The 12,412-nt window shown below is 41.0% G+C and overlaps 1 protein-coding gene across 3 annotated transcripts in view; it reads right to left on the bottom strand.

The window, feature by feature from the left end:
* The window catches only part of LOC146714850 (uncharacterized), a 29,780-nt gene extending 17,626 nt beyond the window's left edge, over positions 1-12,154 (bottom strand). Inside the window, exons 1-2 of one of the 3 annotated variants that reach the window (XM_085451184.1) lie at positions 11,877-12,154; positions 11,667-11,744 (exon numbers count right to left, since the gene is read on the bottom strand). The gene's annotated coding sequence lies outside the window, so the exon portion shown is untranslated. Of the gene's footprint in view, positions 1-11,471; positions 11,626-11,666; positions 11,745-11,876 lie in introns of those variants that run through there. The other 2 variants (XM_085451183.1, XM_085451185.1) reach the window with 2 other exon arrangements.
* Between the last annotated feature and the right edge of the window lie 258 nt (positions 12,155-12,412).

The raw sequence follows: 12,412 nt of genomic DNA, 5'->3' as shown, positions 1-12,412 counted from the left end.
AGTGTTTTGTTTGTTCGTGAGTAAATCGGTTTGGCTGAGATTAAAGTTATTAGATTAGATAAAATAAAACTTTATTAATCCCCCGGGTGGGTTCCTCCTTGGTTTTCACACAGCTGACTAAACGTCAAACAGAAAACTTATTAAACAGAAGTATGAGACAGTCGAGAATTTACACCAGTGTCTGGTTATATTTTAGATAGCAAGAAGCAGACGGCCGAGTTTATTAAACTCCACCGAGACAGCGGTGACGCTAATCAGAACTAGACCGTCCAATTTCACGCCTTTAAACTTTAAAGGCGTGTTTGTGTGTGTGTTTATACAATTGCTATTATGTTTGCACTTTATGTGTAATGTTACTGACTGCAGAGATCAGTAAGATGTGTGTATTTTTTATTTATTAGTTTTATTTATTTAATATTATTTTTTAATTGAATGACTGTCTAGTAGTTCACAGATGTCGAAAAACTGAGTGTGGTAAAGCCACTGATTTTTTTTATGTATATTTCTGCAATCTGCACATTGTACTGACTTTCATTTTAATGTTTACACCAGGGTTCCTTGTCAGCACTTTATGCTCAGATGTTTGTAAGCTAAAAATAAACTATTGTGTATGTTCAAATATACTGTTGTGATTGAAGAAGTTAAATAAAAATGTCAGTCATCAATTCATGCATCACCTCATGTCATCATAACAGAGGTCTGTCTTCCAGGAAAGAACAGTTTAAAATTAATGTAATATAGTATTGGCCATACTATATGATGTATTGCTTGTCTTTGTTTAATAATACAGAAGACAAAGACCTTAAAAAATAATCGCATATCGCATCGCAATCGCAATATTGGGGCAAAAAAATCGCAATTAGATTATTTTCCATAATCGTTCAGCCCTACTGGGCTCCCATTTTTCTCGCTTTCTGGGTTTTCTTCAGGGGAAATTGAAACATTTCATCTTGGAGAAACAGGTGCAATAAAGGTGAGATTGCTGTAGAGTGTCCTCTAAATGTGGAATGGATTGAAATCCAGGGGATACCTGAAGAACTGGCAGGCAGAGCCATTTGTGAAGGGTTGCTGGAGGTGGAAAAATCTAATCTGGAAAGATGAGGCTTGAAATAATTCTTCCTACAGAAAGAGTCGGGTTAAAGGTGATTTGACCTGTTCAGAGTTTTGTTTGGAAACGGAAGGTATCGTCTGTGGGTGGAGGAGTTATTTTTATAATAACACGAGATGAGTGGTTGATACAACAACTGAAAAGGTGACTTGTACTCTCTGTATATAGGGCAGCAATACAGCAGGTACCTTGATTCAGGGAAAAACAGCTAATACAATTTTAAACCAGTCAAGTCAGGAGTTAGAGATGAACTCTAAATGTCTGTTTTCATTTCAGCATTTATAAAAGAAGTAAATAATTACAACTCAAAAGTTTCAAGGGGCAGAAACACTAATATTACAAAGTTTACAAGCAGATGTTGATTTAACCTATCTGATAACTCATTGCTCACGAGTCGCACAGGCCTAGAGACCGGCTGGCGACCGTTAGGCAGCCATTGACACTGCTTTCCGTCCAGTTGGTGAGCAGTTGCTGGTAGTCCTTAGCTGAAACTGGTTGCACAGACGTTCAGAGTGCTGCACTGAAAAACGCCTTGTGATCGCTTTGACAGCAGATTGCCTGCAGTTTGCATGGAAGATACCAACTTTTCTTTAACAAATGAGGAACATTTTTTAGAAACAGCTACCAGATCAAATCATTGTTTTCACGTCTTAGTTTTTATTTGAATTGCACCATGCTATACGAGAGGCTTAATAAAATTTTAATTGAATGCTATTTCCACGTTAAAATCATCAGATGTGTTTAATACTATAAGACACAAACTTTAAAAGACAGACAAAGGTGTCACTGTTGCTGAAACCCTACCTCAAAACACAAAAACCTCTTTGAGATATCCTTCCCCGAGTGTCATATATCTGATACCATCAGTTTATAACGTAGGGCTGAAATCCATCCACAAATCGTTTCTGTTTCAATGAGAGTTTAGTTGCTGCTCCAAATATTACACATACCAACACTATAGCCAAAAATACTGGTAGACAAGGGTTGGATACCAGAACAGGGAGCTGGAATAACAATAGGGGTTTGCTAATAGGCAAAATAAACACCCTGTTTGCTTCTCTGCTGACAGTCTTTGAACAAAAATTCACAAAGGTACTGCCTGAGGTGCAGATATGAATATTTCTAAGGAAGGTTTCTAATGAACGCTCCAACAAAGAGGCCGAGTCTTTTACAGACAACATGCTTCTGTTGCTGTGTGAGTCCAGTCATCTGATAGATCTCTGAAAAGTCTGCCTTATGTAACCTGTTTGTCACATTATAAAGTCATAATATAATATAATAATAATAATCTTGACACTTGCTCCGGGCTAGTTGAGTGTTTCTGTGCATTTAGGCTCAGTGAGAAGGGCGATCGTGTTCATGCTGGTGACACTGGTAAGGTGTGGTGATGGGAAAAGTGGGCCAACTGGTCTGACATTCATCTCTCTGACTGTTATTTCAGTTTGTTTATTTTCTCTGTCTGCAGTGGATGTTGTCATTGTGCACATTTCCATCACTACGATCCACGTCATGTATGTTAAAATGTAGACGAGGGCTGCGTGTTTTTCACCTTTACTTTCACATGTGTAATAAAATGAAACGATTATTTTATTATCTAGCGTATATATCATTATCTCTCTATTTGTACTTCAAAAATGTTGGAAACATTCATCTAAACTCAGAAGTCAACTGTGATGCTTTAATTCAGGGATGTCATACATGGCAGCTTTTCCTATTGATTAGACCTCCTTCATGGCCAATTATACTACAAAGTAATTAAGTATAGATGAACAATAAAATGATAGAAAAAGTTCCAGTTTCTTCCCTAGAGAAATGTTGGTTCTTTTTACATTTTTCACCAAACTTTTACCAAATCTGTTTTTAGGTTCTCTGATAGCTCTCTTGGTTGAGCAGGTGACCCACGTGCTGAAAAGCTGCAGGGCAGCTGCATGTCATTCCCCTGTGCCCCGTCCTTGGTTTCCTGCCTAATAAAGGCTAGAAAAGCAATTTTATTGGATTTGACTGATGAGTTTTTATTTCTTGGATCACGAGGACCTTAAACACGGCTTGTACAGTTACAGCTCACACCCTGTTCATTGAGGCAGGCGTTTTAAAATAAAATGCTGATATGAAACAAGACAGCCGCCCAGGTGTGAGTTGGCCTAAGGGCCCGGGGCATGGGACAGATATTCTTAGGTTTTACTTTCAAATATCAACAAAGACATTTGAAAAGAAATCTTTTCACTTCTAAACAAATACAGGGCGACATTTGTTAGGTTTTCATCAGACAAATCGCAACGGCTCGTTTCACATCAGCCAATTAAACCTGAGTATACGCGTCTTGGTTCAGAGGTTGTTCAGCAGAGGAAGTAAACATTTTTCTCATATTTACACCAGAAGTCTACGTGTAAAATCCTCATTTATCATGGAAAAGTTAACCGACAGGTCACCTGGAACTCATGGGTGCTCTTTTTTGCTTCACTACAGAAGTGTTAAAGTTTCTCAGTCAGCTTATCGCTGGCAGATCGTGAGTAAGCAGTTAGACTGAGTTCACTGAATGCAGCAAATACAATTTCTGTTCAAAGTAGAAAAAGCCAGAGCTGAGAATTTCTGCTTGTTTTATATCTCCTTGAAAGCACAGTTGATTTCTATCAAGATTTCTTGATTAACCTATACAAGGATGCTGCATTCAAGAGCGTCTGTGGCCTTCGGCCTTGAGCTGATGTCATCAGATGGTGCCCAACTTTCCCTGGGTGTTTTGACCCTTTACTGTGACACCCTCCAGTTGGTGACTCAGCAGTGGTGGCCAAATCACTGCCAACCACCCCCGGGCTTCCAGCACTCCTCCTTCCATTTATACCAAACCAACAAGGGCTCTTTCTGCTGCTTCCCCAATCATGCACATAGTTGTATTTTGCTTATTCCATGAAACTCCGAGTGCAGTGAGCACCGCACTGTGGATGCGGACTGGGAAACCTGTACGGAAACAGCCACGGTTGCCACCTTTTGTCTGTACAAACCTGGAGGTCGTCTTGATATTTTAGGCTCTGCCTTTCATACGCTTCACAACCTTCAAAACCACAAGCTGCTTAGACAGCTCTGTCCAGACGACTACGTCAGGCTTGTCTGGATGATCATGTTCCATCTTACCAAGTTAATGATAAGCCAATAAAATTACAGCTCTCTCTGTTGATAGAAGTCAATGTAGCATCTTTCTCTCTCACCTATATGACAGTAATTATTCAAATAAGATGTTCTTTGTTTAATTACACTTTGGATCTCGTGTTTACGTGAAAACAACAATGATATATCGGTCACTGTTCCCTCAACTTACAGACATGCCCTGAAACCCACCAAAAATGATACTGCCTGTGGACACTGAATGAATATCAGGGTATTCATATATTTGTGTATAGCTCTAAAGGAAATGTGTGACAGTGTGGCTGTTTTAATCACTACACACAGGCACAGATAAAGCAGCTCTGTGGACATGCTGATTCAGTGTGGACAGTGTGTCAAAACCAAAACACCAGCAGCCATTTGCTGCAACTGCTCTTCCCGAACACAAAAAGCAAGAGATCTCAGAGGGATCGAGACAGGAGGAGTGCGGTGCTGTCATAAGACTGGACTGCTCATGACAACTGTGACTGCAGTGTCACCCTCGCTTTGGCAGTTTGAGCAGGTGTGGGGCAGTGAGATAAAAATGGCCCTTTTATCACCTGAACTTTCAAGCTTCAGTCTGTGACACGAGATCATTTCCTTGCTGTAAAGCAGAATAATTCGTTAACTCAAATAGATGAATTTAAAATGTATACACAATATGGGTGCACCTGCTCGTTAACATAATCATCTTATCAGCAAATCACATGGCAGCAACTCAGTGCATTTAGACAGGCAGACATGGTTGAGACGACCTCATGAAATTCAACCTGAGCATCAGAAAGATGAAGAAAGGTTTGAGCTGATCCGAAGGCAACAATAACCACTCGTTACATATTAAGACATGCAGAAGAGCATCTCTGAAGGAGGGGCAGCAGAAGACCACACCTGGTGCCACTCCTGTCGGCTAAGAATAGGAAATTTAGACTACAATTGACGTTCAAAGCATGAATCAAACCTGTCCTGTATCAGCAGTTCAGGCTGCTGCTGGTGTAATGATGTGGGGGATAGTTCGTTGGCACACTTTGGACCCCTTATCGCCAACTGAGCATAGCAGCTTTTACGACCACAGTGTACCCATCTTCTGATGGCTGCTTCCAGCAGAAAAACGCTTCATGTCACAAAACTCAGATCATCTCAAACTGGTTTCTTCAACATGACGATGAGATCACGGTGCTCAAAAGGCTGTGACGGCTTAGAAATGATCTTTAAATAAAAAAAACAGTATCTACGATAAATAATGAACTAGTCATAATGGCACTAAAGCCGAAATAAGAACCACCTTGTAGATTTGGAGACGTAACCATCCTGTCAGATACCTGTATCACACACATTAGAGTTAAACTAAACTAAACTAAACTAAACCGGATCAACAACCGATTCCATTTTGCTGAGCTGCGAAGCTGCTGACTTTTATCACACACATATGCGTGCACGCCTTAAAACAAACATACTCCCAAAGCAATACTGAAAACAAAGCAATTATTGACTGGATTTCCTCATAATCACCAGCGACTGTTGTCACCCTCTGCATTTCCCCGCTGAAAGGAAACTGTAGCCTTCGATAAGGTGGTCAATTTAGGCCTCTTATCTGCCCGGAGGCTTTTAAAATCAAGCTGAAATGTCAATACGCTATTTTAAAGTCGGTGTAGTGTCCCATGGCTTTATCCTGCTTTTCATAACTTGCTATACAACGAAGATGAGATAACCTTGCACACCTGATAATGCTTCCCACAGAACTTTTGAGCATTTCATCAGTATTTTCTGCAGCTCGCACAAAGACGGGAAGAACTCTTCAATGTGTGGCACGAGACAGACAGAGTCTCTCCTTCAAAGTGACACTCTGGATTTTGTGTGTTTGACAAGTGAGCTCGGCTAGCTGACGCTGAGGTGGCTGATTTGAATGAGCCAGGTGTGATTAGGCGAGTGTATCCATGGTGAGTTGTCAGGGCAACCCATTTACGTGAAGTCATTCCTCATTAGCGGACAATCTCGGGCATTCTTTTCACGTTAAACTCCACGTACGGCCTGCTGTGTAAACAAGTGCGTGCACGATCACACAACGTGTTAGCGGCGTGTCATTGCAAAATATGAAAATATCTCCTCTAATTTTAGCTGCGAGTGCATGCGTGTGTGTTTGCGCATGTGTAATATGATGTGCTGTGTACAAACATCCTTTTTGTGATGGCCTTGGGCGGCAGTCTGATGAAAACAAGTCCTGTCTCCTCTCTAATACCCAGCAGCCCACACTGATCAATAGCTCTCCCTTCGCCTCGCTCTCTCACACTGCGCACAGACCTGCTGCTTGCTTTTCCTCCCGTGGATCCTCCTGACCCAGGAGCCCTCCACAGCGCTTTAGCAAGTAAACAAGCCCACGAAGAGCCTGAGAAGAGTTCAGTTTTAAATAACGCACAGCCAGCCAGGCAGAACTGATTAAAGAAGTTCAGCTAATAAAAAAGTGGACCAAGGCCTGCAGCTAATATGAAGTGTTTTCATTTTCCCCACGGTGATGTCTTCAGATGTTATTCTTTTATCTCTAAACCACTACAAAACTCAGAGATTCAATTTACCATAAACTCAAGTTTTCACACTTTTTATTTGCTTGGTTAAATCACAATAATCATTTCCTGCTACCAAGACTGCTGCAGATTAATTTTTTTAATCTGTTTTCATTAACCGTCTCCCTGTCTCCTGATCTCTTTCTATGAATTTACAACAGAAATAAACCTCTCAACTTCAAGAGGGTTTTTACACCTATAGGCCATTTGCTTGAGTCCAAATCAGTTGATGAGTTTCAAGTGAACTAAAAGGCGTCACTGCAAACCACGTGAGAACATTCTGTCTGCTTACTGGCCAGATGTGTACGAAGTCAGAGCAGGAAGAGCTTATACTGGAAGAAGGTGCTGTGTTCTGGACTATTGAACAATATGGAAGATGTACTGCAGACATTCTCTGCTACATCCCAGAATGCAAAGCATACCTGGCTGCAGGAAGGTGTTAAGCCCAAACATGTGTACACCTAGTAGTTGGTTTCCGTCACATTCACCCATAAAGTAACCCTTCTGGGGTTCGTCTGGACCCAGACTGCAAAAACCTCCTCTCAGCTGTCACTCTCTACACCCGAGTGCGACTACAGTGTTCACATCTGCATAAACCAACTGCACCATGGTGCACAACAGGAACACTTGAAGTGCTCTTTTTCCTTTTGACTGATTTTTAAGTTGTTGTGTGTAGAAAAGTGAGAATTTCCTGGTGCCCAAGGTGACCCACTGTGGGTCAAACAAAACAAGTTAATGATTAAAAAGCAGGGACTGGCACATGTGGGATTTGTGGAGCTCCTGCTGCTGCTCCGTTCTGGTCCTGTGCCGGTGTTTTTGCCCTCTCCGTTCCTCGCAATCCTTCCATTTGTGTTATCATCATTTGCTTTTCGCGTGCACGATATCTCATATACTTGTGAGCTCGTGCAGGCACCCCTTTTAACCACTGATACGGACTTGGACATATTTAAAGTGACCAAACTGTTGATTAATTATTCAGTATAATGAATCGTGGTCTTTGCAGCAGCCCGAAGTATCATCTTGAAATTAATAAATCAAAGCAAAACAGATGAAATGAATGTAAAATGAACACTGGTTCATGTTTTCTTGATGATTGTTGCCCTTGAACAGAAGTCAAACATTTGAATAAAAATAACCCTCTTCTATAAAGAAAATAAAGGCCAGATGCACATCCAGTGACAGGGCGTTCAAAGGAAAGTCAGATTTACACAATAAATGTTAATGATAAACCAAAAACAAACAGACCACAAAGTACACAAACACTGCACTGCCTGCTATGGAACAAAGTTTTGCTGTATAGCTACTCTGACAATAAAGTCTTATCTCCCGAAGGCCAGATTTACATCAATGGTTTATTCATCAGAGGGTCACTATCATTAAAGTAAAGGCTTCAGATCATCAGCTAGCAGGTAATAATAGATCAGCACGCTTTTATTCTGACTGTATGGTGGCAGAGCATGACAAACTGGTCTTACATAGTCCTGATACTCCCAAAATGTTCTTTCACTCAACCTCAATCTTTCCATCAGGCTGCAGATTAATAAATGCTATCTACCTGCTATCTTGCTAGCAAATACAGAGGCTAGCATCATGTGAACTTTAAGTGCTGCCAATGATCCTGATGACCCTTTTGATGGATTCTCTAAGGGCGTTTTCACACCTACAGTTAATTTACTGTGGTCCGAATCAGAAAAGAAAAAACTCCAAGTGAGCAAAAACACATCACTACAAACCTCGTGATTTCGGACAGTTAGTTAGCTCATTGGTCGGAAGTACAACAAAAGCAAAAACAGGAAGAAAGCAGTGTGGCCTGGTGGATAACGCAGAGAATTCTCATTAATTTTACAGCCAGTTGCAAACCCATAGTGACCGTGCATGTACATTTATGTACTCAGGACTTTTTTATTACCTCAGAAGTTAGCATGCTAGCTTCTATGCAAAGACGATATACCAAGTTCTCACTGAGAGATTTCTAAAATCTGCTAATACTTTAGACTTGAATAAAAGACAGAAAACTGAACAGCAGCAACTTTGGAGGGTTTTTGAGGTTGGGCTAGGTGCCATTTAATTGTGTGGTACTTGGTGGCTAGCTACAGAGCTAGTTAGGATAATATAAACACATTAGCACAGGGGTAGGGAATGTTAGTCCTCGAGAGCTGGTGTCCTGCAGGTTTTAGATCTCACCCTGGGTCACCACACCTGACTCAAATGATTAGGTCATAACCAGGCTTCTGGAGAACTTCAAGAGATGTTGAGGAGCTAATTTAGCCATTTAAATCAGCTGTGTTGGATCAAGGACACATCTAAAAGCTGCAGGACACCGGCTCTCGAGGCCTGTAGTTCCTTACCCCTGCATTTAGCAGAATGAAGATGGAGGATGAACATTAAATTTGTTCCCCTCAGTAAAAGTCAATTTGAAGGTCCCTGACAGCCAGCCACAAATTAAATCACATGGCAGGAAAAAGACGCCAAAAACTGAGCCAACTTCAATCAAAAGAACGGTCGAGATGATCCATCCACAACATGAGGTTAGTCATCAATATGCTACTGCGTGGTCTGGATGACTCACTATGAAAAATTCCAGATCCTAAGCTTCGTATATCCACTCAAAATCTTGATTCACATCGCGAGCCGGGCTGTAGTTACATGGTGGGGTTTAAAACCATGACCTTAAAGATGTGCTGCGCATGAACAGGTAAAGTTGAAAAACAGAAAGGCAGAGAAAAACCACAGATTATTTTTAGAGTCTTGTTTATATTAAATAAAACACGATAAAAGCCTCAAGTAACGCAGTAGGAGCCTGGACACAGAAGCACGGTTGACACCTCATCACTTAACAAGTAGGCGGTACCCTGCCACGTCCCAGAATGCAAAGGTGTTTAAATTATACTTGTACGCCTCAGTCCACAGCTTAGTGCAACTCCCGTGTTCACACCTGCACATATAAACCACACAGAGGGGGAAGAAAGAACCTGAATTCGATTTAAACGGACTGAACTTCAAAGGTGTGAAAACACCCAAAGAAAGTGAAAATTTTCACTGAACCTACACAGACTAAATTCCACTGTTGACTATAACATGACTAACACAATTCTAAGAAACCTAAATCAATGGTTTTTTAAAATGTACTGATTTCACAATCGGTGGATGTCGGATATGCAGGTCGTCTATGACTCAGCAGCCCTACATTCACTGCCTCGTACAGTACGCTGAAGGCTTCTCATGTTGGTTTAAGCCTTTTCCCCTTCTTATTCTGGTCATTTTAGTGCTGCACCTCTTTGTTCTGTTATCTTATTGGCCTTTTAGTGATTTCTCTGCTCGTACACTTCAACACGTCCACGTAAAAGAGACACATTACCTGTGCCAGCTATTTTCTACACTGTAATGTAAACACCAGCACTGAGTTGTTCTCATGTTTGTGTCCTGATCCTGCAGCACAAAGCAAACTAGACCTGGGGCGAATGGTATTTGCATGCACTTTAAATGTCTGGGTTTGTGTAATAAGCTGCCAGTGGGTGGAGTCAGCCACTAAAGGCAAGCAAATGGGCTAATACACTGAGTGTAAATCACCAGCCAAGGCGTGGTGACTCGATCCTGCCTTACTCCACTAGTCTCCACGCTAATTTTTAGGGACATAATTTTACTCAAAGAAAATACTTTGAAAAGTTAAATGAGCTTTTAGGGGTGGAGCTCACACACCTGAACATTTTGCACCTTGCTGCAATCAATGGCTTTCTTTATCAACAAATCTGTGGAATAATTTGGACAAAACTGCAAGTTGAAGGAATCTTGAAAGTGACTTAAGAGTCAACAACAACAAATCACCAAATGGTTCTGAGAAACATTTTTGGTTGTCTAGGGGGAAGAAAAATCCCTTGCTTTCCTTTATTTGTGACTTTCATGATGGTTTTATGGTCTCACTTGTGAGGTTTGGTCATATTGAATCATTTATAGTCACTTTTAAAGTAAGAAAATGCTCATCGGAAAGCTACTTGTCAGTCACACGCCATTAACCAATGAGCGTGCAGTGCTGATGAGTTTCACATTCAGACCCGTCCAGTTGGCGACAAGATGGCGACAACTGGAGGCTTTCCAAGGAAACTTCCATAACCACTGGATGATGTCACAGCGGGCCCCATCCATCTTTTATACTCTCTATAATAATCTAAACGCCATCACTGACATATAACAGCTGTACACGAGGTCACAGACCCAGAAACAAAGTCTCCATTGACCCTGGGTTCACTGAGCCAGCGTGTTAGATGTGCAAACACAGCCCAAGGCCATGTACATGAGTGAGTGTGTGTGTGTGTGTGTGGGCACCACATCGACACCACTCCTCTTGCAACCTCCTCCTGCTCCTCTACCTGTCTGCTCCAACTCAACAAAGCTCAATAACAACAGTTTTCAACACTCTCATTCAGTTCACCTGAACATGACCAAAGGGCTCAGGGTGTTATGGAAATTTTTAGCCTGGCTTACATCCACCGAAGCATGCTTTAAATTTGAATTACAAACACTGTAGTTAAACTTCTTACACCCACATGCCAGGAAAAGACAGAGAAGAATAATAACTATTTTTATTATTATAATTATTATAAAGGTTTTTCATAAATGGTAAGGGCTACATTGGGAAAATAGCTTATAAAAAAAATTATATGACATACCTATATTTCCATTAGTTGTTTTAGCGCAGTAGGTTAAAGAGTCCTACGTGCAGCAGGTGCACTCACACCTCCACTGTCACTGTAAAAAATGCCTCAAATTGTAGCTATGCTAATCAAAATACTCTAAAACCATGTGTGTGTTTTAAACACTAAAGTTTGTTTTGCTGTGGCACAGCACGACTGTAACACACTTACATTTTATTTTATCTGTGCCTGTGTTCTGTCTGCTGTGGACACTTGCGCCATATGGCTGACATCACAGCACCGGTCCACCTGTTGACGGTGAACAACCGTCAAACAGCACTTTAATAACATCTCAGCAACACTTTTCAAATTCAGCTTTTTCAAACTCACTGTAAGCAGCAAACGAAGATTAGCAATAAAACTAACACTGTTTCAACCTACCTGTCTTGGTGAGCGAAGGTGTGGCACTTTGCCCCAGGTAATCAAAAATGCACGGATGTCATTTATCTAGCTTCTCTTCCGGTCCTTTTTTTTTTTTTTAAAGTCACTGAGTTAAAGTTAAAAACTCAGGTAAGAAAATTAAGAGTCCGGACGACATGGTGAGCCACAGCTGCTTTCCTTAGTTTGGTTTGTTGTGTTGAGTCGCTGAAGAGTTTCCCCCTCGGTGACTCCTCAGTCCCATGTCTCCGGTGCGGGCAGGAGCGCGCTGATGGGGAGTTACTCCGGGAAACTAGTGGACCAAAGCGGAGCTACTTCCTGTTACACCCTTCACAGTAAAAGCTACAAAGCACCCTTCTTCTTTGCTAACTTGATTTTAATTTTATTTAACTTATAATAAAAAGACATAAAAGAGCTGCAACTATCTGCATATATAATGTTGAGTGATTGTATCCCACCTCATTAATTTACGTCCAGCTTCTTATAGCGTCTTTTTTTTTTAAAAAAAACCTTTTTATCAGCTTTATTTTTATAGTTAA

Source organism: Copadichromis virginalis, linkage group LG3, assembly GCF_057382275.1.
Source record: "Copadichromis virginalis isolate Kocher_CV1m ecotype Utaka linkage group LG3, C_Virginalis_male_GT1.1, whole genome shotgun sequence".
Lineage (NCBI taxonomy): Eukaryota > Metazoa > Chordata > Actinopteri > Cichliformes > Cichlidae > Copadichromis > Copadichromis virginalis.
Note: the sequence above shows the minus strand (reverse complement) of the source record. Positions and strands in the feature narration are given on the sequence as shown.